At 40.3% G+C, this 21,918-nt stretch overlaps 1 long non-coding RNA gene across 1 annotated transcript; it reads left to right on the forward strand.

Annotated features, from left to right (window-relative positions):
* Positions 1-5,317: 5,317 nt before the first annotated feature.
* LOC129639657 (uncharacterized) lies at positions 5,318-6,746 on the forward strand. Its single transcript, XR_008708532.1, has 3 exons — positions 5,318-5,488; positions 5,569-5,722; positions 5,960-6,746. It is a non-coding gene; the product is annotated as an uncharacterized LOC129639657 (long non-coding RNA).
* Positions 6,747-21,918: the final 15,172 nt, after the last annotated feature.

Consider the following 21,918-nt stretch of genomic DNA (forward strand, 5'->3'; position numbering starts at 1 on the left):
CCTTGTATAATCATTATGGAGTAATATGTTTTGATGGAGTGACTTTTTTTATGGGGTACCTTGAAGTGTTTGCTATAGCATGGCTAGAGCCCAGCATATAAAATTATAGAAAAAGCAGAAGTTCATTGAAGTCAGCTCTTCTCCATTTTGAAGGTGTTTCTGAAGAACTGGTGAGCAGTTTCCTTGCCCCAAAGCATAGTATCTGGGCCACTTAAGAATTCTAGATGTCTCCTATAAAATTGAAGACTGCACTGTGTGTTTTCATATCAGAGTAGTTGTGTTCATAGTTGGAACTGATCAAACCTAAATGTCAGCCCCTTAAAAGTTTTTCACATGCTTTGATTTCAGAAGCACCAGGAAGAGTTTTGTTCTCCCATAAAACAACTACCTGTTCTGTGATGCTCTAAGTTACTCTTGTGGGGACAAAGTAAGTTTCTAATTATGGTTCTCCCAGGAGAGTTCAGCTTTAATGTGTGGCTAATGTTGAGAGTGGCACCATTCTGTCTTAAATGGTGCCAGTGAAATACATTCCCAGTTAAATATAAAGAACTAAAACTAAGCCGACTGCAGAAGATCACAGTTTAAGACAGAACAGGATAGAATGTACTAGAAGGGAGGAAGAAAATTGAGAGATGGAAATATCAAAATCACTTCAACTTGCCAGTTTCATTAATGCTGTCACACTTCTTCAGAAGTGTTTGATTTCATGTGGTAGGTCCTATCCAACCCACTGGCTGAGTTCCTGGGTGCACGGGCTAAAAGTCAAAGGGGAAGATGCGATACTAAGGGGTTCAGAGGATCGAGTGAGGCTGGGGAGCTGAGAAGGAACTTTGTGAAGGGACTGTTACCAATGGTACATCATGGTGGGATTCTCCAGAACCAGTGGCTGTACTCCAGCATGGACTGATGCAGGACAGCATAAGGTGTTTGGTACTTACTATGGTTAAGTGAGGATAGCCAATGAAGATGGAGGTCGGGCCGAAGCACTACGTTATCCTTTGTGTGTGCTGCACGCAGAAGTCGACAGTTGCTCCTTTTCACTGCAGATCATCACCATATTGGTTTATCTCCTGCACCCCAGGAACACAGCCCTCCACCTTTCCCCTTGCGTTCCAGAGTCCACGTTCTGGATTGGTTTGCTCTCCTGAGCTCTTGTTTTCTCCTCTGAAAGAGCGTGAGGCTCAGAACCCTCCACTGCTTACTAGAGTTAAAACAACGACAACAACAGAACCTTTCAGGGCTGGCTAATTACCCTTTTATGCCTCAGTTCCCTTGTATTTGAAACAGGATAATGGTAACTCAGAGGAAGTGATGAGGATTAAATAAGTTGATACCTGTAAAGTACTTAAAACTGATTGTTTTCTACATTAACCTCAACTTTTTAGAACAGGCATCTTATGTCTTCCCCCTGAAAGAATCTAAGGTATGAAGAAGCAAGATTTTCATGCACTTTGTAGATGCTAATCTGTGTGCCCGTGAGCTAGTCACAAACCAGCTGGTCACCCAGGGGTACATCGTCCTGGCATGTGACCATCTCCACCAAGGGTGGCATCTTGTGATGACTAGTGGTTGCGTGCTGAAGATTTTTCACTGGGCTGTAAAATGACAGGAATGGATGCCATGTAGTAATGTGAATGGCCAGTTGAGGCCAGTTATAGCCTCCTGATGCCATTCACTATCCCAACATGAAAAAAAAAAAAAAAAGTGTTGCCCAATATAAACAGCAATTTTCACTATTTTAAAAGCCAAGTCCTAAAGAAAACTCAGATGAACTCATTCTACAAGAGTGATAAGAGCAAAGCAAAAAATGTGATGCAGTGGAAAGTGCCCTAAATTGGGAGTGTTGCGTTCCAGGATCTGGTTCCTGATATACCAGCAAGCTGTGTGACCCGGGGAAAAGGTCGACAACCACTCTGAGTCTGGTATCTTTGTCAAAATGAGGAGATAGATGATTGGTCAAGTCCCAGCAGTTTTAATAGGCTGTGACTTCATGCTAGGTTTAGCTGGACTGTTTCTACTAATTGAAGCCTGTGGTTCTAATGTGGCAAAGATGGTTCCTTCCCCATCAGGTGAATATCATGTTTGGGCTTTCAGGGGACTTGCTCAGTGTTAGCTCTGGAAGTCCTACATCCCAGGAAATCCTGCAGTCCTGGGCATGCCAGGTTGGTCACTCGAATTCTCTTTCTTCTAACATGGATGGTTCTGGATTACCAGCATCAGCTTGGCTAAAGGATCCCATGCTCGTGGCTCTGAACTGGCTTTGTGCCATTTGCAACAAAAAGGAGGCTATATGACAAGCCTAACAACGTGCCAGTGACCTGTGGCATCACAGTTTTTTAAAAAATCCATTGTCAATTACCTGTAGAAGCTGAAGGCTTTAGTTAGAAGTAAAAGAGGGAAAAAGGGGTACTCTTAGGAAAAATATTCAAGGTCTGACTTGACTGCCAGTCCTTTGGTAGAGCTGCCTTTAAAGCTGTAAGTGACCTTTAGAGACCCCAGGGAACAGTCCAGGTAGAAGGCAGAGAATCCCAAATGTTCACTGACGGACATTACCCTCCTCTGCTTTGAAGGGAGTATTCAATGTAGTATCTTCCTGCCTCAACACCAAGACTGACCATGAATTACAGAAAAATTGTGAGGCCTTACACTGAATTTCGGAGAAGGCAATGGCACCCCACTCCAGTACTCTTGCCTGGAAAATCCCATGAACGGAGGAGCCTGGTGGGCTGTAGTCCATGGGGTCGCTAAGAGTCGGACATGACTGAGCAACTTCACTTTCACTTTTCACTTTCCTGCATTGGAGAAGGAAATGGCAACCCACTCCAGTGTTCTTGCCTGGAGAATCCCAGGGATGGGGGAGCCTGGTGGGCTGCCATCTATGGGGTCGCACAGTCAGACACGACTGAAGTGACTTAGCAGCAACATTGAATTTGTGTCAGATCATCAGAGTGATCCTTTGGGGGCACATTTTCACTTATGTTTGCTATAGAATGAACTCATGGGAACTTCCCTGGTGATCCAGTGGTCAAGACTTCACCTTCCAATGCAGGGGGTGCAGGTCTGATCCCTGCTTGGGGAGTTAAGATCCCACGTGCCTTGTGGCGAAAAAAACAACATCAACAACAGAAGCAATATTGTAACAAATTCAATAAACGCTGTAAAAAAAAAATGGTCCGCACTAAACAAAAAAGAACTCAGAAAGTGCCACTGAAACTCATCCAAGGAACCAAGGAAGGGTCCCAAATTTCTTGAAGTCTCAGAATATCCTGTTTTTAGGACCAGGTCTGTGGAGCAGCCTCCTAAAGTACTGAAAGGGACAGACCCCACTCTGCAGTAACTGTGCACTCATTTCCCCACTGATGGTTTTCATAGCCTACAAAGAGCAGCGCGTCCATGAAGACACAATTCATGGACAATGTCCTGTGGATAAAAGAGCACATGGGGGACAACCAGTTAGCAAAGAAGGCTGGTGTTTTCAGTCAGTAATTCCTTACTGGTTTGCGTTGGTGCAGCCATAAATGGAGTCTCAACCTTTGTCACTGGAGATGGTGCAAGTTATAGGAACTATAATCCATTAGAAGTATGTCTTCTCTGTATTTTGACTCTTAGGAACATTTTGTTTCAGACAGATGTCAAATGGAAGATTTGTATCTGGAGTCTTCCGGCCTGCCTTGATGGTTTCTTCCACCGGCAAAGTGAAGAAGGGGGTCTCACACTTACTCACCCATTCATTCTTGGTGGAGCAATTGCTAGAAGATCACTGTGTTAGGATGGGCTTCTGATGAAAAGTACCAGATAAATGGAACACGTCATGGATTGTTTCATACGTAGGTGTGTGATGTGGGCAACATGGAAGGATGATCGCCCCACCCTGGTAGACACAATCCTTCATTTGGAGCAAGGGCAGTGCTGTGGGGTGTTTTTGTGTTTGTTTTTAATATTGTTGGTGTATTTTTCTTTCAGTATTGTAAAAAAACAAATCTGCAATCAGAATTGTTTATGTTGAGCCTACCAAGACGCTCATACCCAGCATTACATGTAAATAGAACAAAGGCAAGCTTGTTTCAAAGGTGCATGACTACATCTCTACCAGGTTAAATACCTGCTTTAAGATACTCTGTTGTTTTCATAGCCATTTCTGGTGTGCTTCGGCTGCTAATCATTTTTTCCCTGTGTTTATTAGCTTCTTATGTTTAGTACGTATTTTCCTCAGAACCAATTTTACCTTCAATCAATGTCCCTGATGGAAGCATTTCAAGATGGGGTGGGGGAAGGAAGCCAGATGTACAAAGGAGCACAGCCTTTCTCTGGGGTCAGACACCTCCCCTCAGGGACAGAGTCCCTCTGCTCCTGCCCCTCTTCATCCCTCTGGCCATTTCCTTTTGCCTCCAGAAAATCTATTTCTTCTCTTTTTTTGAGGGGGGGTGGGTGAATTGCACATATTTATTAATTTAAAATTATTTTTACTGGAGTATGGTTGATTTACAATGTGTTAGTTTCAGGTGTACAGCAAAGTGAATCAGCTGTACATATATACATACATGTACATATATATATACACTGTACATATATATATATACACACACACACATATGTGCTTCTCTGGTGGCTCAGTGGTGAAGAATCTGCCTGCCAATGTAGGAGAGATGAGTTCGATCCTTGGGTTGGGAAGATCCCCTGTAGCAGGAAATAGCAACCCACTCCAGTATTCTTGCCTGGGAAATCCCATGAGAAGAGCCTGGTGGGCTATAGTGCATGAAATTACAGAGTTGGACACGACTAAGCAGCTGAGCATGCACATCTATGTACATATATATATATATATATATATATATATATCCACACACACACATATACACACACACACACACATATACCCACTCTTTCTCATATAGTCCATTACAGAGTATTGAGTAGAATTCCCTGTGCTGTTTATTTAAGGGTTTCTCAACCTCAGTGCTATTGCCATTTTGGACTAAAGAATTCCTTGTTGCAGTGCTGTCCTTCCCATCATGGGATGTTCAGCAGCATCCCTGGGCTTCTACTGTCTAGAAGCCGGTGGCAGCCTGCCTCCTTCCTTTGGGGCCAAGACACACATTTTTGACAACCCAAAAAATGTCACCAGATATTGCCATGTATTCCCTGGGGGCAAAATTGCTCCTTACTGAGAACCATAGATTTATTTTAACCAGGACCTTCTTTGTTAATCCTCTGTCCTGACATTAAGGTCAGAATTCCAGAGGAGCTCCATCCTTCTGCTGGTTCAGTCTCAAGTAGAAAAGCATTTTAAAACAAAGTGGATAAGACAATGGTAGTCATAAGTCACACTTTTGAAATGTCTTTATGAATTTGTTATAATATTGCTTCGGTTTTGGTTTTTGGCCACAAGGCATATGGATCCTAGCTCCCCAACCAGAGATTGAATACACGCCCCCTGCATGGCAAAGTTAAGTCTTCACCACTGGACCACCAGGGAAGTCCCCATAAGGTACTTTAAATATATTAACACCAGTACTTGCTACAATGTGAAATTTACACCAAAATAATTGCATTATCCTTTTGACACAGGGCTTCAAACAGTGATCCCTACGTCGACCATGAATTATGGTGAGATTTTAATAAATCATGAAGTGCTTTCTTGCTCCCTCCACTTCCTCTCAGAATGGTTTCAGCTTTAGAATGGATCACAAGATGTGTTTTTTGAGTCAAGAAACTGATTAAGGTAAGCTTTAAAGAGGTGGCTGGATTTTAGTCTGACTTCAGTGACATCCAGAAAGCAGAGATCCCTCTGCACTGCCCAGGTGATGGGAGTCCTGGGCCTTCAGTGACTGAACTCTTATGTGACAGGTGGCCAGAGTCTTCCATGGTCACGTCCTAGAGCCCATCACCTCTTTTGTCAAATGTCATGGAATTGATAAGATTTCGGAATTAGATAAAACATTCTAGACTCATTTTTCAGATGAAGAAACTAAGGCCCAAGGATGAAGTGACCAGCTCAGTTAAGGCCACTGTTCTTAGAAGAAATGCTGTAGTTGGTCAATGGGCCTCGTGCTCTTCCACTGGAGGCCCTTCCTCTCATCCAGGTGTTTCCTCCAACATTCCCTTCACAAAGTGACAGGTAAGAAGTGCATTGATTTATTTGGAAAGAAACACACTCCACAGACAGTGTGGGCCGTCTCAGAAAGCGAGTGTGTGTCAGTTGCTGGAAATATGTGGGCTGGGTGATGAGTGGGAGGATTATTCCTGCTGTTTTGGGGAAGGGGTGGAGATTTCCAAGTATTGGGCCACTGCTTACTATTGGGTCTTTGATGGTCCTTAAAGGAGTTTATCATTAAGTCTCAGGGCAGTAAAAAAAGAAAAGCACAAAATAGGGTGTGGTACTTCCATCAGCCTGGGATTCTTGCTTCTGCAGAGTTGGTTGTTCACTTTCCTTCCAAAAAAAAAAAAAAAAGTCTTCGTTGCACACATGGCATTTGCCTGGTCCTTTCTCAGAGTCATGCTAATGTGGGGAGATTTGAAATAACCACCCTGGGGCACGGATGTTTTTAACATAACCATAATTCTGTAGGGAGTGGGTCTCAAAGTGTGGCCCTGGACTAGTGACATCTGTATTGCCAGGGAGCTTAGGAGAAATGCAGATTCTTGGGTCCCTCCCCAGACCTATTGGATCAGAAACAGGTGTGGCAGGCATGGGGTTCCATACAATAAAGTTTGAGAGCTATACTGCAAGGCTAAGTCCTGTAGTTTAGTAGTTGGCAACTTGGTTGCATATGGGGCCCCCAAGGAGCTTAAAACACCAATACAGTATACTAACGCATATATATGGAATTTAGAAAGATGGTAACAGTAACCTTGTATACGAGACAGCAAAAGAGACACTGATGTATAGAACAGTCTTTTGGACTCTGTGGGAGAGGGAGAGGGTGGGATGATTTGGGAGAATGGCATTGAAATATGTATAATATCATATATGAAATGAGTCGCCAGTCCAGGTTCAATGCACGATACTGGATGCTTGGGGCTGGTGCACTGGGACGACCCAGAGGGATGGTACCGGGAGGGAGGAGGGAGGAGGGCTCAGGATGGGGAACATGTGTATACCTGTGGCGGATTCATGTTGATATATGGCAAAACCAATACAATATTGTAAAGTTAAATAAAATAAAATTAAAATAGTCCTGCTGGGTGATACTATTGTTTTGTACATAAAAGCAGATGAAGGAAATGTGGGCAATTATATAAATAGAGATGATGCTGGCAATAAATTCAAAAATGTACTCACAAAAGTTATTTTCCCTTGTTGAAAGTAAAGAAAAAAAATAAATAAAATATTGTTTAAAATGAAATTAGGGGGGAGGAGCCAAGATGGCAGAGGAGTAGGACGGGGAGAACACTTTCTCCCCCACAAATTCATCAAAAGAGCATCTAAACGTTGAGTAAATTCCACAAAACAACTTCTGAATGCCGGCAGAGGACATCAGGCACCCAGAAAAGCAACCCAACTCTTCGAAAGGAGGTAGGAAAAAATATAAAAGACAAAAAAAGAGACAAAAGAGGGAGGGACGGAGTTCCGTCCCAGGAAGGGAGTCTTAAAAAGAGAGAAGTTTCCGAACACCAGGAAACCTTCTCACTGCTGAATCTGTGCCGAGCTTTGGAAGAACAGAGGGCAACATAAAAGGGAGAAAAAAGAATAAATAAACAATTAAAAATCGCAGATTGTGAGCCCTACGGTAACTCCCCCAGCGGAGAAGCAGCGCAGACGCCTGCACACGGCACTAGCAAGCGGGGGCTGGGCAGGGAAGCACGGCGCGGGCTGTGTCCCTTAGAGTAAGAATCGGGCCCGAATGTCCTGAGCGCTATCTGAGCGAAATAATTTGGGCTAGCAAACCAGACTGTGGGATATCTACCACGCGAAAAGCCAGCCCTAACCTAAGACACGGCCAGGCCCGCGCACAGAACAAAGGACTGAACAGAGATAGCCGGCTGCAGACCTTCCCCCTCCGGTGACAGGCAGCCAGAGCTGTAAGGGGGCAATCGCAGCCCAAGAGAGACACTATCTATAAAACTGTAAGCAGGCTTCTTTGCTAACTAAGACTTCTTGGGGGTCTGGACGGTCAACATCTGCCTGAGAAGGTGCGCCGGTTTTACACCCAGATAACCGAGTGGCGGGGAGGCGATAAGTCGCAGCATTGGCGCCCGCCAAACACCTCATCACCTGAGCTGCTCGGATCTGGGAAGAGCACAAAACGCAGGCCCAACCAAGTCTGCGCCTCTGAGGACTACCCGAGTGCCTGAACCTGAGCGGCTTGGACCTGGGAGCTCAGCCCAGGGCCGGCCTCTGATTGTTCCCGGCGGAACAACCTAGAGCCCGAGCAGTGTGGGCAGGGAGGCTACACGCGCCGTGAGCGGGGGCAGACCCAGTGTGGCTGAGGCACTGCGAGTGCACGCCAGTGTTTTCTGTTTGCAGCATCCCTCCCTCCCTCCCCACAGCGCGGCTGAACAAGTGAGCCTAAATAAAATAAAAAAAAATAGTGTCCTCCACCGTCCCCTTTGTGTCAGGGCGGGAACCAGACACTGAAGAGACCAGCAAACAGAAGAAGCTAGACAGAGGGAAACGCCTTGGAAGCTACAGGCCATAGATTAAAACCCTGTGGTTACTACAGACTACATAGGAAGGGGCCTATAGATCTTGAGAAATATAAGTCAGACCAAGGAACTAGCCAAAAATGAACTGAACCCACAATACTCACAACAAAACCAGAGAAAGACCTAGATATATTTTTACTATTTTTACGATCAATCTTTCTTTCTTTTTTTTTCTTTTTTTAATTAAAAAAAAAATTTAAGTCCTCTATTGTCCTTTAATTTTCACTTTTATAACTATTACTTTGCAAAAAAAAAAGACCCTTTTTTTTTCTTCTTCAGCAAACTTCATATATATATTTTATAATTTTTTGACCGTGTTTTGTTTTGTTTTGCTTTTTTCTTTTTCTTCTTTTCTTTAACATTGTATTTTTGAAATTCCAAACTCTACTCTAGATTTTTAATTTTAGCCTTTTGGTATATGTTATCAATTTTGTACCTATAGTTTTTTTCATAATTTCTGTGACTTTTTTTTTTCCTCTGTTTCTTTCTCTTCTTCTTTTGTATAACATCGTATATCTGCAATTCCAAACTCTACTCAAGATTTTTAATTTATGCTTTTTGGTATTTGATATCAATTTTGTACCTGTATTTTCTTTATAATTTTTGCGACATTGTTTTTGTTGGTTTGTTTGTTTTCTCTCTTTATTTTTCTTCTTCTTTTTTTTAACATTGTATTTTTGAATTTCCAAACTACTCTAGATTTTTAACTTTTGCTTTTTGGTATTAGTTATCAATTTTGTACCTGTAGTTTCTTTATAATTTTCGCAACCTTGTTTGTTTTTCTTTGTTCGTTTTTTCTCTCTTTCTTTTCCTTCTTCTTTTCATTAACATCACATTTTTGAAATCCCAAACTCTACTCTAGATTTTTAATTTTTGCTTTTATGTATTTGTTACCAATTTTGTACCTTTAAGAACCCAATCTTCAGGACCCATTTTTTCACTAGGGAACAAGATTACTGGCTTGACTGCTCTCTCTCCCTTTGGACTCTCCATTTTCTCCACCAGGTCGCCTGTATCTCCTCCCTAACCCCTCTCTACTCGACCCAACTCTGTGAATTTCTGTGTGTTCCAGACGGTGGAGAACACTTAGGGAACTGATTACTGGCTGGATCTGTCTCCCTCCTTTTCATTTCCCCCTTTTATCCTTCTGGCCACCTCTGTCTCCTGCCTCCTTCTTCTCTTCTCTGTATAACTCCCTGAACATCTCTGAGCAGTCCAGTTGTGGAGTGCACATAAGGAAGTGACTACTGGCTAGCCCACTCTCTCCACTATTGATTCCACCTCATCTCATTTGGGTCACCTCTATCTCCCTCCTCCCACTTCTCTTCTCCATGTAACGCTGTGAACCTCTCTGAGTGACCCTCACAGTAGAGAAACTTTTCATCTTTAATGTAGATGTTTTATCAATGGTGCTGTATAGAAGGAGAAGTTTTGAAACTACTGTAAAAATAAGACTGATAACTGGAAGTAGGAGGCTTAAGTCCAAACCCTGACTCCAGGGAACTCCTGACTCCAAGGAACATTAATTGACAGGAGCTCATCAAATGCCTCCATACCAACACTGAAACCAAGCACCACACAAGGGCCAACAAGTTCCAGGGCAAGACATACCAAGCAAATTCTCCAGCAACAAAGGAACACAGCCCTGAGCTTCAAGATACAGGCTGCCAAAAGTCACCCCAAAACCATAGACATCTCATAACTCATTACTGGGCATTTCATTACACACCAGAGAGAAGAAATACAGCTCCATCCACCAGAACATCGACACAAGCTTCCCTAACCAGGAAACCTTGACAAGCCATCTGTACAAACCCACACACAGTGAGGAAACGCCACAATAAAGAGAACTCCACAAACTGCCAGAATACAGAAAGGACACCCCAAACTCAGCAATTTAAACAAGATGAAGAGACAGAGGAATAGCCAGCAGATAAAGGAACAGGATAAATGCCCACCAAACCAAACAAAAGAGGAAGAGATAGGGAATCTACTGATAAAGAATTCCGAATAATGATAGTGAAATTGATCCAAAATCTTGAAATTAAAATGGAATCACAGATAAATAGCCTGGAGGCAAGGATTGAGAAGATGCAAGAAAGGTTTAACAAGGACTTAGAAGAAATAAAAAAGAGTCAATATATAATGAATAATGCAATAAGTGAAATTAAAAACACTCTGGAGGCAACAAATAGTAGAATAACAGAGGCAGAAGATAGGATTAGTGAATTAGAAGATAGAATGGTAGAAATAAATGAATCAGAGAGGATAAAAGAAAAACAAATTAAAAGAAATGAGGACAATCTCAGAGACCTCCAGGACAATATTAAATGCTACAACATTCGAATCATAGGGGTCCCAGAAGAAGAAGACAAAAAGAAAGACCATGAGAAAATACTTGAGGAGATAATAGTTGAAAACTTCCCTAAAATGGGGAAGGAAATAATCACCCAAGTCCAAGAAACCCAGAGAGTCCCAAACAGGATAAACCCAAGGCAAAACACCCCAAGACACATATTAATCAAATTAACAAAGATCAAACACAAAGAACAAATATTAAAAGCAGCAAGGGAAAAACAACAAATAACATACAAGGGAATACCCATAAGGATAACAGCTGATCTTTCAATAGAAACTCTTCAAGCCAGGAGGGAATGGCAAGACATACTTAAAATGATGAAAGAAAATAACCTACAGCCCAGATTATTGTACCCAGCAAGGATCTCATTCAAGTATGAAGGAGAAATCAAAAGCTTTTCAGACAAGCAAAAGCTGAGAGAATTCTGCACCACCAAACCAGCTCTCCAACAAATACTAAAGGATATTCTCTAGACAGGAAACACAAAAATGGTGTATAAATTCGAACCCAAAACAATAAAGTAAATGGCAACGGGATCATACTTATCAGTAATCACCTTAAACGTAAATGGGTTGAATGCCCCAACCAAAAGACAAAGACTGGCTGAATGGATACAAAAACAAGACCCCTACATATGTTGTCTACAAGAGACCCACCTCAAAACAGGGGACACATACAGACTGAAAGTGAAGGGCTGGAAAAAGATTTTCCATGCAAATAGGGACCAAAAGAAAGCAGGAGTAACAATACTCATATCAGATAAAATAGACTTTAAAACAAAGACTGTGAAAAGAGACAAAGATGGTCACTACATAATGATCAAAGGATCAATCCAAGAAGAAGCTATAACAATTATATATGCACCCAACACGGGAGCACCGCAGTATGTAAGACAAATGCTAATAAGTATGAAAGGAGAAATTAACAACAACACAATAATAGTGGGAGACTTTAATACCCCACTCACACCTATGGATAGATCAACTAAACAGAAAATTAACAAGGAAACACAAACTTTAAACAATACAATAGACCAGTTAGACCTAATTGATATCTATAGGACATTTCATCCCAAAACAATGAATTTCACCTTTTTCTCAAGCGCACATGGAACCTTCTCCAGGATAGATCACATCCTGGGCCATAAAGCTAGCCTTGGTAAATTCAAAAAAGTAGAAATCATTCCAAGCATCTTTTCTGACCACAATGCAGTAAGATTAGATCTCAATTACAAGAGAAAAACTATTAAAAATTCCAACATATGGAGGCTGAACAACACACTGCTGAATAACCAACAAATCACAGAAGAAATCAAAAAAGAAATCAAAATTTGCATAGAAACGAATGAAAATGAAAACACAACAACCCAAAACCTGTGGGACACGGTAAAAGCAGTCCTAAGGGGAAAGTTCATAGTAATACAGGCACACCTCAAGAAACAAGAAAAAAGTCAAATAAATAACCTAAATCTACACCTAAAGCAACTAGAAAAGGAAGAAATGAAGAACCCCAGGGTTAGTAGAAGGAAAGAAATCTTAAAACTTAGAGCAGAAATAAATGCAAAAGAAACAAAAGAGATCATAGCAAAAATCAACAAAACCAAAAGCTGGTTTTTTGAAAGGATAAATAAAATTGACAGACCATTAGCCAGACTCATCAAGAAACAAAGGGAGAAAAATCAAATCAATAAAATTAGAAATGAAAATGGAGAGATCACAACAGACAACACAGAAATACAAAGGATCATAAGAGAGTACTATCAACAATTATATGCCAATAAAATGGACAACGTGGAAGAAATGGACAAATTCTTAGAAAAGTACAACTTTCCAAAACTCGATCAGGAAGAAATAGAAAATCTTAACAGACCCATCACAAGCACTGAAATTGAAACTGTAATCAAAAATCTTCCAGCAAACAAAAGCCCAGGTCCAGACGGCTTCACAGCTGAATTCTACCAAAAATTTAGAGAAGAGCTAACACCTATCCTGCTGAAACTCTTCCAGAAAATTGCAGAGGATGGTAAACTTCCAAACTCATTCTATGAGGCCACCATCACCCTAATACCAAAACCTGACAAAGATCCCACAAAAAAAGAAAACTACAGGCCAATATCACTGATGAACATAGATGCAAAAATCCTTAACAAAATTCTAGCAATCAGAATCCAACAACACATTAAAAAGATCATACACCATGACCAAGTGGGCTTTATCCCAGGGATGCAAGGATTCTTCAATATCCACAAATCAATCAATGTAATACACCACATTAACAAATTGAAAAAGAAAAACCATATGATTATCTCAATAGATGCGGAGAAAGCCTTTGACAAAATTCAACATCCATTTATGATAAAAACTCTCCAGAAAGCAGGAATAGAAGGAACATACCTCAACATAATAAAAGCTATATATGACAAACCCACAGCAAACATTATCCTCAATGGTGAAAAATTGAAAGCATTTCCTCTAAAGTCAGGAACAAGACAAGGGTGCCCACTTTCACCATTACTATTCAACATAGTTTTGGAAGTTTTGGCCACAGCAATCAGAGCAGAAAAAGAAATAAAAGGAATCCAAATTGGAAAAGAAGAAGTAAAGCTCTCACTGTTTGCAGATGACATGATCCTCTACATAGAAAACCCTAAAGACTCCACCAGAAAATTACTAGAACTAATCAATGACTATAGTAAAGTTGCAGGATATAAAATCAACACACAGAAATCCCTTGCATTCCTATACACTAATAATGAGAAAACAGAAAGAGAAATTAAGGAAACAATTCCATTTACCATTGCAACGGAAAGAATAAAATACTTAGGAATATATCTACCTAAAGAAACTAAAGACCTATATATAGAAAACTATAAAACACTGGTGAAAGAAGTCAAAGAGGACACTAACAGATGGAGAAATATACCATGTTCATGGATTGGAAGAATCAATGTAGTGAAAATGAGTATACTACCCAAAGCAATCTATAGATTCAATGCAATCCCTATCAAGCTACCAACAGCATTCTTCACAGAGCTAGAACAAATAATTTCACAATTTGTATGGAAATACAAAAAACCTCGAATAGCCAAAGCGATCTTGAGAAAGAAGAATGGAACTGGAGGAATCAACCTACCTGACTTCAGGCTCTACTACAAAGCCACAGTTATCAAGACAGTATGGTACTGGCACAAAGACAGAAATATAGATCAATGGAACAAAATAGAAAGCCCAGAGATAAATCCATGCACATATGGACACCTTATCTTTGACAAAGGAGGCAAAAATAAACAGTGGAGAAAAGACAATCTCTTTAACAAGTGGTGCTGGGAAAACTGGTCAACCACTTGTAAAAGAATGAAACTAGAACACTTTCTAACACCATACACAAAAATAAACTCAAAATGGATTAAAGATCTAAACGTAAGACCAGAAACTCTAAAACTCCTAGAGGAGAACATAGGCAAAACACTCTCTGACATACATCACAGCAGGATCCTCTATGACCCACCTCCCAGAATATTGGAAATAAAAGCAAAAATAAACAAATGGGACCTAATTAACCTTAAAAGCTTCTGCACGTCAAAGGAAACTATTAGCAAGGTGAAAAGACAGCCTTCAGAATGGGAGAAGATAATAGCAAATGAAGCAACTGACAAACAACTAATCTCGAGAATATACAAGCAACTCCTGCAGCTCAACTCCAGAAAAATAAATGACCCAATCAAAAAATGGGCCAAAGAACTAAATAGACATTTCTCCCAAGAAGACATACAGATGGCTAACAAACACATGAAAAGATGCTCAACATCACTCATTATCAGAGAAATGCAAATCAAAACCACTATGAGGTACCATTTCACACCAGTCAGAATGGCTGCTATCCAAATGTGTACAAGTAATAAATGCTGGAGAGGGTGTGGAGAAAAGGGAACCCTCTTACACTGTTGGTGGGAATGCAAACTAGTACAGCCACTATGGAGAGCAGTGTGGAGATTCCTTAAAAAACTGGAAATAGAACTGCCTTATGATCCAGCAATCCCTCTGCTGGGCATACACACTGAGGAAACCAGAAGGGAAAGAGACACGTGTACCCCAATGTTCATCGCAGCACTGTTTATAATAGCCAGGACATGGAAGCAAGCTAGATGTCCATCAGCAGATGAATGGATAAGAAAGCAGTGGTACATATACACAATGGAGTATTACTCAGCCATTAAAAAGAATACATTTGAATCAGTTCCAATGAGGTGGATGAAACTGGAGCCTATTATACAGAGTGAAGTAAGCCAGAAAGAAAAACACCAATACAATATACGAACGCATATATATGGAATTTAGAAAGATGGTAACAATAACCCTGTGTACGAGACAGCAAAAGAGACACTGATGTATAGAACAGTCTTATGGACTCTGTGAGAGAGGGAGAGGGTGGGAAGATTTGGGAGAATGGCATTGAAACATGTAAAATATCATGCATGAAATGAGTTGCCAGTCCAGGTTCGATGCACGATACTGGATGCTCGGGGCTGGTGCACTGGGACGACCCAGAGGGATGGAATGGGGAGGGAGGAGGGAGGAGGGTTCAGGATGGGGAACACATGTATACCTGTGGTGGATTCATTTTGATATTTGGCAAAACTAATACAATTATGTAAAGTTTAAAAATAAAATAAAATTAAAAAAAAACCAACTGTAAACAACTACAAAAAAAATAAAATGAAATTAATTTTAAAAATGTGTAGCTCTGTGTGGTGATGGATGTTGACTACACTTACAGTGGTGATCATTTGACAACATATACAAGTATTGAATCATCAGATTGTATAGCCAAAACTGATAATTCTGTATGTCAGTTACACCTCAGTAAAAAAAAAAAAAAAAGAAAGAAAGAAATTGATGCCTGGGCCTTGCCCCTGGAGAGTCTGACTTAACTGACCCATGAAGCATCCAGATATTAGGATTATTAAAGACCTCCAGTGACTCGATTCCACTATGCAGCCAAGCTTGAATCATCCCTGATGACTGAGTTCACGCATTGCGTAGAAGATCCTTTCCTTCTTAAAGAAGACTCTAGTAAGTTACAATCAATTTAATTATACTTAATCATAATTCATATATTCAGCTGAAAAGTTATGCCTACTCTGGACATTTATGCCTACTTATGGACATTTGGAAAGAATAGAAGCTTTCAATTTATCTGAAGATTCACATGTACCTAGATTAGAAGTTTTTGATACTTGTTTCCACTTACCTCCAAACTATAATTGTCAGGTACTTAGTAGCTTGGAATATTTGAATTATTGTTAATACTTTGGTTTTATGGATGGAAAACAGCAAAGCTTATTTTCTAGAAACACAAAGTACAAGATTCCATTTGCAAAAATAGTTATTACCAAAAAATGTTAAAAAATTAGCAGTACTTAATCATTTGTAATAATGGGTTCAACACACACTTCTTAATGTCTAAGGAATTTCCAATGGTTTTATTAATATGGGAATCTCTTTTACAGGAGTATCTTTAGAAAGGAAGCTGGAACCAAGAGAAAAATAATAGAAGCAGTTTTATTTAATACTATTTTTTTCAATACTGTTAGTCAGTTAAACAACAACAACCAAAAGTCAATTAACTCAAGGATTATTTATTTTTTTATTGAAATGTAGTTGTTTTGCAGTGTGTTGTGTTAGTTTCTGGTATAGGGCAAAGTGGTTCAGTTTTATAGATTTGTGTGTATATACATATATTTTCAGATTCTATTCTATTATAGCTTATTATAATGATATTGAATATAGTTCCTGTCCTCTACAGTAGATAAAGTAGTGTGTATCTGTTAGCCCCAAACTCTTAATTTATCCCTCCCCCACCATTTCCCTTTGGTAACCATAAGTTTGTTTTCTATGTCTGTGAGTTTCTTTCTGTTTTATAAGTTCATTTGCAGCATTTTTTTAGATCCCACATATAAGTGATATCATGTGATATTTCTCTTTGTCTGTCTGACTGACTTCACTTAGTATGATAATCTAGGTCCATCCATGTTGCTGTAAATAGCACTATTTCATTCTTTTTTATTGCTGAGTAGTATTCCTTTGTATATATGCACCACATCTTCTTTATCCATTCAGCTGTTGATGGACTTTTAGGTTGCTTCCATGTCTTTGTGATTGTAAATACTGCTGCAGTGAACACTGGGGTGCATACATCTTTTCAAATTATAGTTTTGTCTGGATATATGCCCAGGAGTGGGATTGCAGGATCATACGGCAACTCTTGCTTTTAAAGGAACCTCCCTACTATTCTCCATAGGGGCTGCAATTTACATTCCCACCAACAGTGTAGGAGGGTTCCCTTTTCTCCACACCCAAGGCAAGGACTCTTATTTTTTTTTTATGTTATTTTTAACTTTACAATATTGTATTGGTTTTGCCATGTATCAAAATGAATCCGCCACTGGTATACATGTGTTCCCCATCCTGAACCCTCCTCCCTCCTCCCTCCCCAAGGACTCTTATTAAAAAAGGATTCATGTCAATGTATGGCAAAACCAATACAATATTATAAAGTAATTAACCTCCAATTAAAATAAATAAATTTATATTTAAAAAAAGGATCTATATATGACTTAAATATTGTGTTTTAACTTGAATTATATAAATGGACTTATTTGGGGATACAGTTCTCCAGAGGTCTCTTGCAGTTCTCTACATCTCATTAGCAGAGGCATTGAGAGCATTGGTTCGGATCATCTTGTCAAGGATGTTTGTATAGCAAGCAGAAGATAGTGGCTAGTTTTGGAAGACAGACATAGCCTCCCTTTCTGAGGCAGATGGCAGGTTTGTTTGCTGTCTGGTCTAATAAAGACAGCATTTCCCCCTGGGCAAAGTTCAGCTAGGTTTGCTTGCAGCCCATCATGAATGTTAGGGTTCTCTATACTCAGGGTCCCTCAGCTGTGTTGCAAACCCACTTCGTGTATAGCATACACCCGGGGCCAGTCTGTGGCATTGGTGGGATAAAGGGAATCAGTGCCTGCTGTGCTCTGAGTACTAAAGTCCTTGTGCCTGACCTCGAGTCTCTTTTATTCCCTCAGCATCCAGGAACCTGTGGCAGATGAACTTGTTAGCTGGCAAGTACAGCACTACCTGCAAGCTTTCAGAGTGCCTGGCGGTTATATTCACCAGTTGTCTTCAGGTACAGCCAAGACCCCTTGAGTACAGGTCCGTGATTACCTGTCTTCCACAAACTGCCTGGAATACCTTTATTTTTTAAAATTTTGCCTGGAGTGAGAACTTAAATACATGTGTACAACAGTCTGAGTACAGAATCTTTTCAGATACTTTCCCCTTTTCATTTATCTCACCCACATCTCACCGGACAGCTTTTAGTCAGGATTCTTTGGAGACTGAACCAATAAGATAAATAGATACAGATATGAATTTGCTGTAAGGTGTTGGGTCAGATGATTGTGGGGGCTTGCGAATCTGAAATTTTCCGGGCAGGTGGCAGGCTGGAAACTCAGGCAGGATTTCTGTGTGACAGTCTTAATGCAAAATTCCTTCTCCTCTGGAAACATTCGATTTTTGCTCTGAAGCCAATTCAGATTATCTGGGGTAATCTCTTACTTCAAATCAACTGATTGTAAAGCTTAATTGCACCTACAGAGTACCTTCACAGCAAGATATAGACTAATGTTTGACCAAACAATGGATCACTGAAGCCTGGCCAACCTGACACAGAAAATGATCCATCATGAAAATAAGTTTTTAAGAAGAGAAGAAAAAATGAACCATTGTGGTTTTCTTTTCTAAGCAGCTTGCTTTGGCTGCCGGTCAAAAACATTTAACTCTGTCTCTGCTTATACTCATATTTATTTAAAAACATGTAACTGGCATAAAAAGATTTAGAAACCAATACAATTGAATCTTGGAAATCAACTCAACTGGTGGACACAGAAGGGCATACATACTAGTAGCCGACTGACTTGAAATGTTAAATAGGTCCTGGAGATGAGTCAACATTTTTTTTAATAGAAGGGAGAATGCAAGTCAACCAATCATATGTTAAACAAAGGTCAATCAAGAGAATTACTATGCCTGTTGGTCTCAACCTTGTCTGTCAATTGGAAATGAATCGGGCAGCTTGGAAAACTCTGGGTAACCTAAGCCTCACCCAGGAGTAGTGAAATCCGAATCTTTGGGTGCCAGACATCAGTCACTTTGTACTGATCCCTTTCCAGTGTGTAGCTGAGGTTAAGAACCTCAGCTGGTTTAATGTCACAGCCACAAAGAAACTCTCAAGTTTGGCTGGCTCTTCCTAACATGTGAGTGTATCAGCATTTATACATTTAGAAAATATAAAGAGCAGCAGAGAGTATATAAAAGAACAAAGCACCACCATTAATGCCACAAATCAGTACAAGCTAGCTCGTACATTTTGGAGAATTTAAAAATATTTTATCCTTGTTATAATTCCTATGAATAGAATTGCTCCATCAAACCAATTCCTGTTCTAAATTATAATATATTTTATGCATTTGTAGTAATAAGTCAAATTTTTTCCTAAGTCCTACAAAGTTAGCTTAGATACCCAACTGCTTAGATACCCAACTAACACAATTGGCTATATAGTACTGTACTGTTATAAGTTTATAATACTTTTCACACAAATAATACATAAAAAAACAGAAACACAATAAAACATTTTTAATCTTAAAGTATAGCACCTTGAAAAGTACAGTAGTACAGTACAACAGCTGGCATACAGGAGCTGGCATCAAGTGAACAGGCAAGAAGAAGTACTGACTGGGGGAGGAAGAGGAGGTGGGAGATGGTAGAGCTGCAGTGTCACTTACACTTGATGTTGATGGCACAGGTTCTGACTCTACTGGATTCAATTCTATCTACCCTCTTGAAAAAACTGATCCAGTGATTTCTGGGTGGTGGTGGTGGTGGTGTCTAGTCACTAAGTCATAAGACCCCGTGGACTATAGACTGCCAGGCTCCTCTGTCCGTGGGATTCTCCAGGCAAGAAGACTGGAGTGGGTAGCTATTTCCTTCTCCAGGGGATCTTCCAGGCCCAGGAATCGAACCAGGGTCTCCTACATTGCAGGCAGATTCTTTACCGACAGCTATGAGGGAAGTAACTCCTTTTCTCTAGTCATAGATGACACAGTAGCACTGGACTGCGTTCTAAACAGCTGCTGTAGCCTTTGTGTACTGTTCTACATTTGGCTCCTGTGCCTCAAAAACTAACAGTGCCTCTTCAAGTAAAGAAACTCCCCTAGTTGTGAATCTCTTTGGTTCTTCAGTTACTCCTTCCTCTAGTCTGTCTTCGTCCTTGGATGTTTAGGCATCCAATCCCATCAAGTCTTCATTAGTAAGCTCCATGTTTTGCATTTTTGAAAGTTCGCAACTTGAAGGTTTGTATCTAGGGGACTTACTGTAAATAAAATATTAGGAAGGATGATGCAAACAAGGCTCAGTGCTTGCGTATTAGGGCTTATGTATATTGAAATGCTTATTCTTAGGACCTAATACTTTAGCCACCTGATGGGAAGAGCTGACTCATTGGAAAAGACCCTGATGCTAGGAAAGATTGAAGGGAAAAGGAGAAGAGGGTGGCAGAGGATGAGATGGTTAGATAGCATCACTGACTCAATGGACATGAACTTGAGCAAACTCTGGAAGATGGTGGAGGGAAGCCTGGTGTGCTACAGTCCATGGGATCATAAAAAGTTGGACACGACTTAGCAGCTGAACAACAGCAACAGGACCCAAACACCATGAGAAGAAGCCCAAGCTAGCCACATAGAAAGTAAAAGAGCAAAAGGTCACAGCCTCCCAACTGTCCCCACTGGGGCACCAAACTTGTGAACAAAGCCATCTGACTGCATCTGCATGAGAGACCTCAATTGAGACAAACAGAAGAACAGCCCAGCAGAGCCCCAGCCAAACGACAGAAGGGTAAACAAATATAATGGTCGCTGTTTTAAGCTGAACATTTTGGAGTGGTGTGTTACACAGCAATAGATCATTGAAAGATGACCACTTATATGAATAGTTACATCACATATGGAAAATAAACTCAAAAATCATACTTTTTGTTCTTATCTGGTTAAATTGCTGAGGTCTTCACTGTTTAGATGACTTTCAGAAAGAACATGGGCAATGGAGTCGGGAAAACATGAATTACAACTGGTTTTGCATATTAGATATATGATTTCTTGGAGTATCAACTTCCTTATGGGCAAACCAGGTTTTAACAATAGCTGTCTCTCAGGTGTTTTATTCTTAGACTTTTCGAGTGATGGTGCTTCTGACTCAAACATGAAGAAATGTATAGGTGTGAGGTCACATATTTACTACAAAGCTATGTCTCTCGAATCCCAAGCAAGTGTTCTTGTCACTATACCTCACTACTAATGAATCCACTTATGAATCTACGCAAACCAGATGGTGAGAGGGATTATCTGTGATGCCCACCTGGCAAAACTGCTTCTGATTTTCCAAGGCAGCAGGCAGAACTGCTTAGCGACCACTACCTCCATAAATAGCCTTTCTCTTTCTAAGTCTTGCCCTCCAGTATCTGCATCAGGGCCTTCTTTCAAAGCACCTGACCCTTTGGACTCATCTGGTAAACTAATATTTACATGGGACCAGTCCTCAACATGAAAGAAGGTTTTTGTTGTATGAATTTGCATATCCTGTCAAGGACTTTTTCAGAACACTTTCATTTCAAGATAAAATGAAACTTACAGGACTAAGCAGAGAACTGCCTCACATTTCAGTTTAAAGGAGGAGGGGGGATGAAACAAAAGACAAGTTTAATTATGACACTGGGACTTTACAGTGCTAAAAATATACTATATACGAAGGAACTATGGAGGCTGTGTTCTGTTTCCATGTGTCCTTTATAAAGAGCAC

Source organism: Bubalus kerabau, chromosome X (genome assembly GCF_029407905.1).
Source record: "Bubalus kerabau isolate K-KA32 ecotype Philippines breed swamp buffalo chromosome X, PCC_UOA_SB_1v2, whole genome shotgun sequence".
NCBI classification, from domain to species: domain Eukaryota; kingdom Metazoa; phylum Chordata; class Mammalia; order Artiodactyla; family Bovidae; genus Bubalus; species Bubalus kerabau.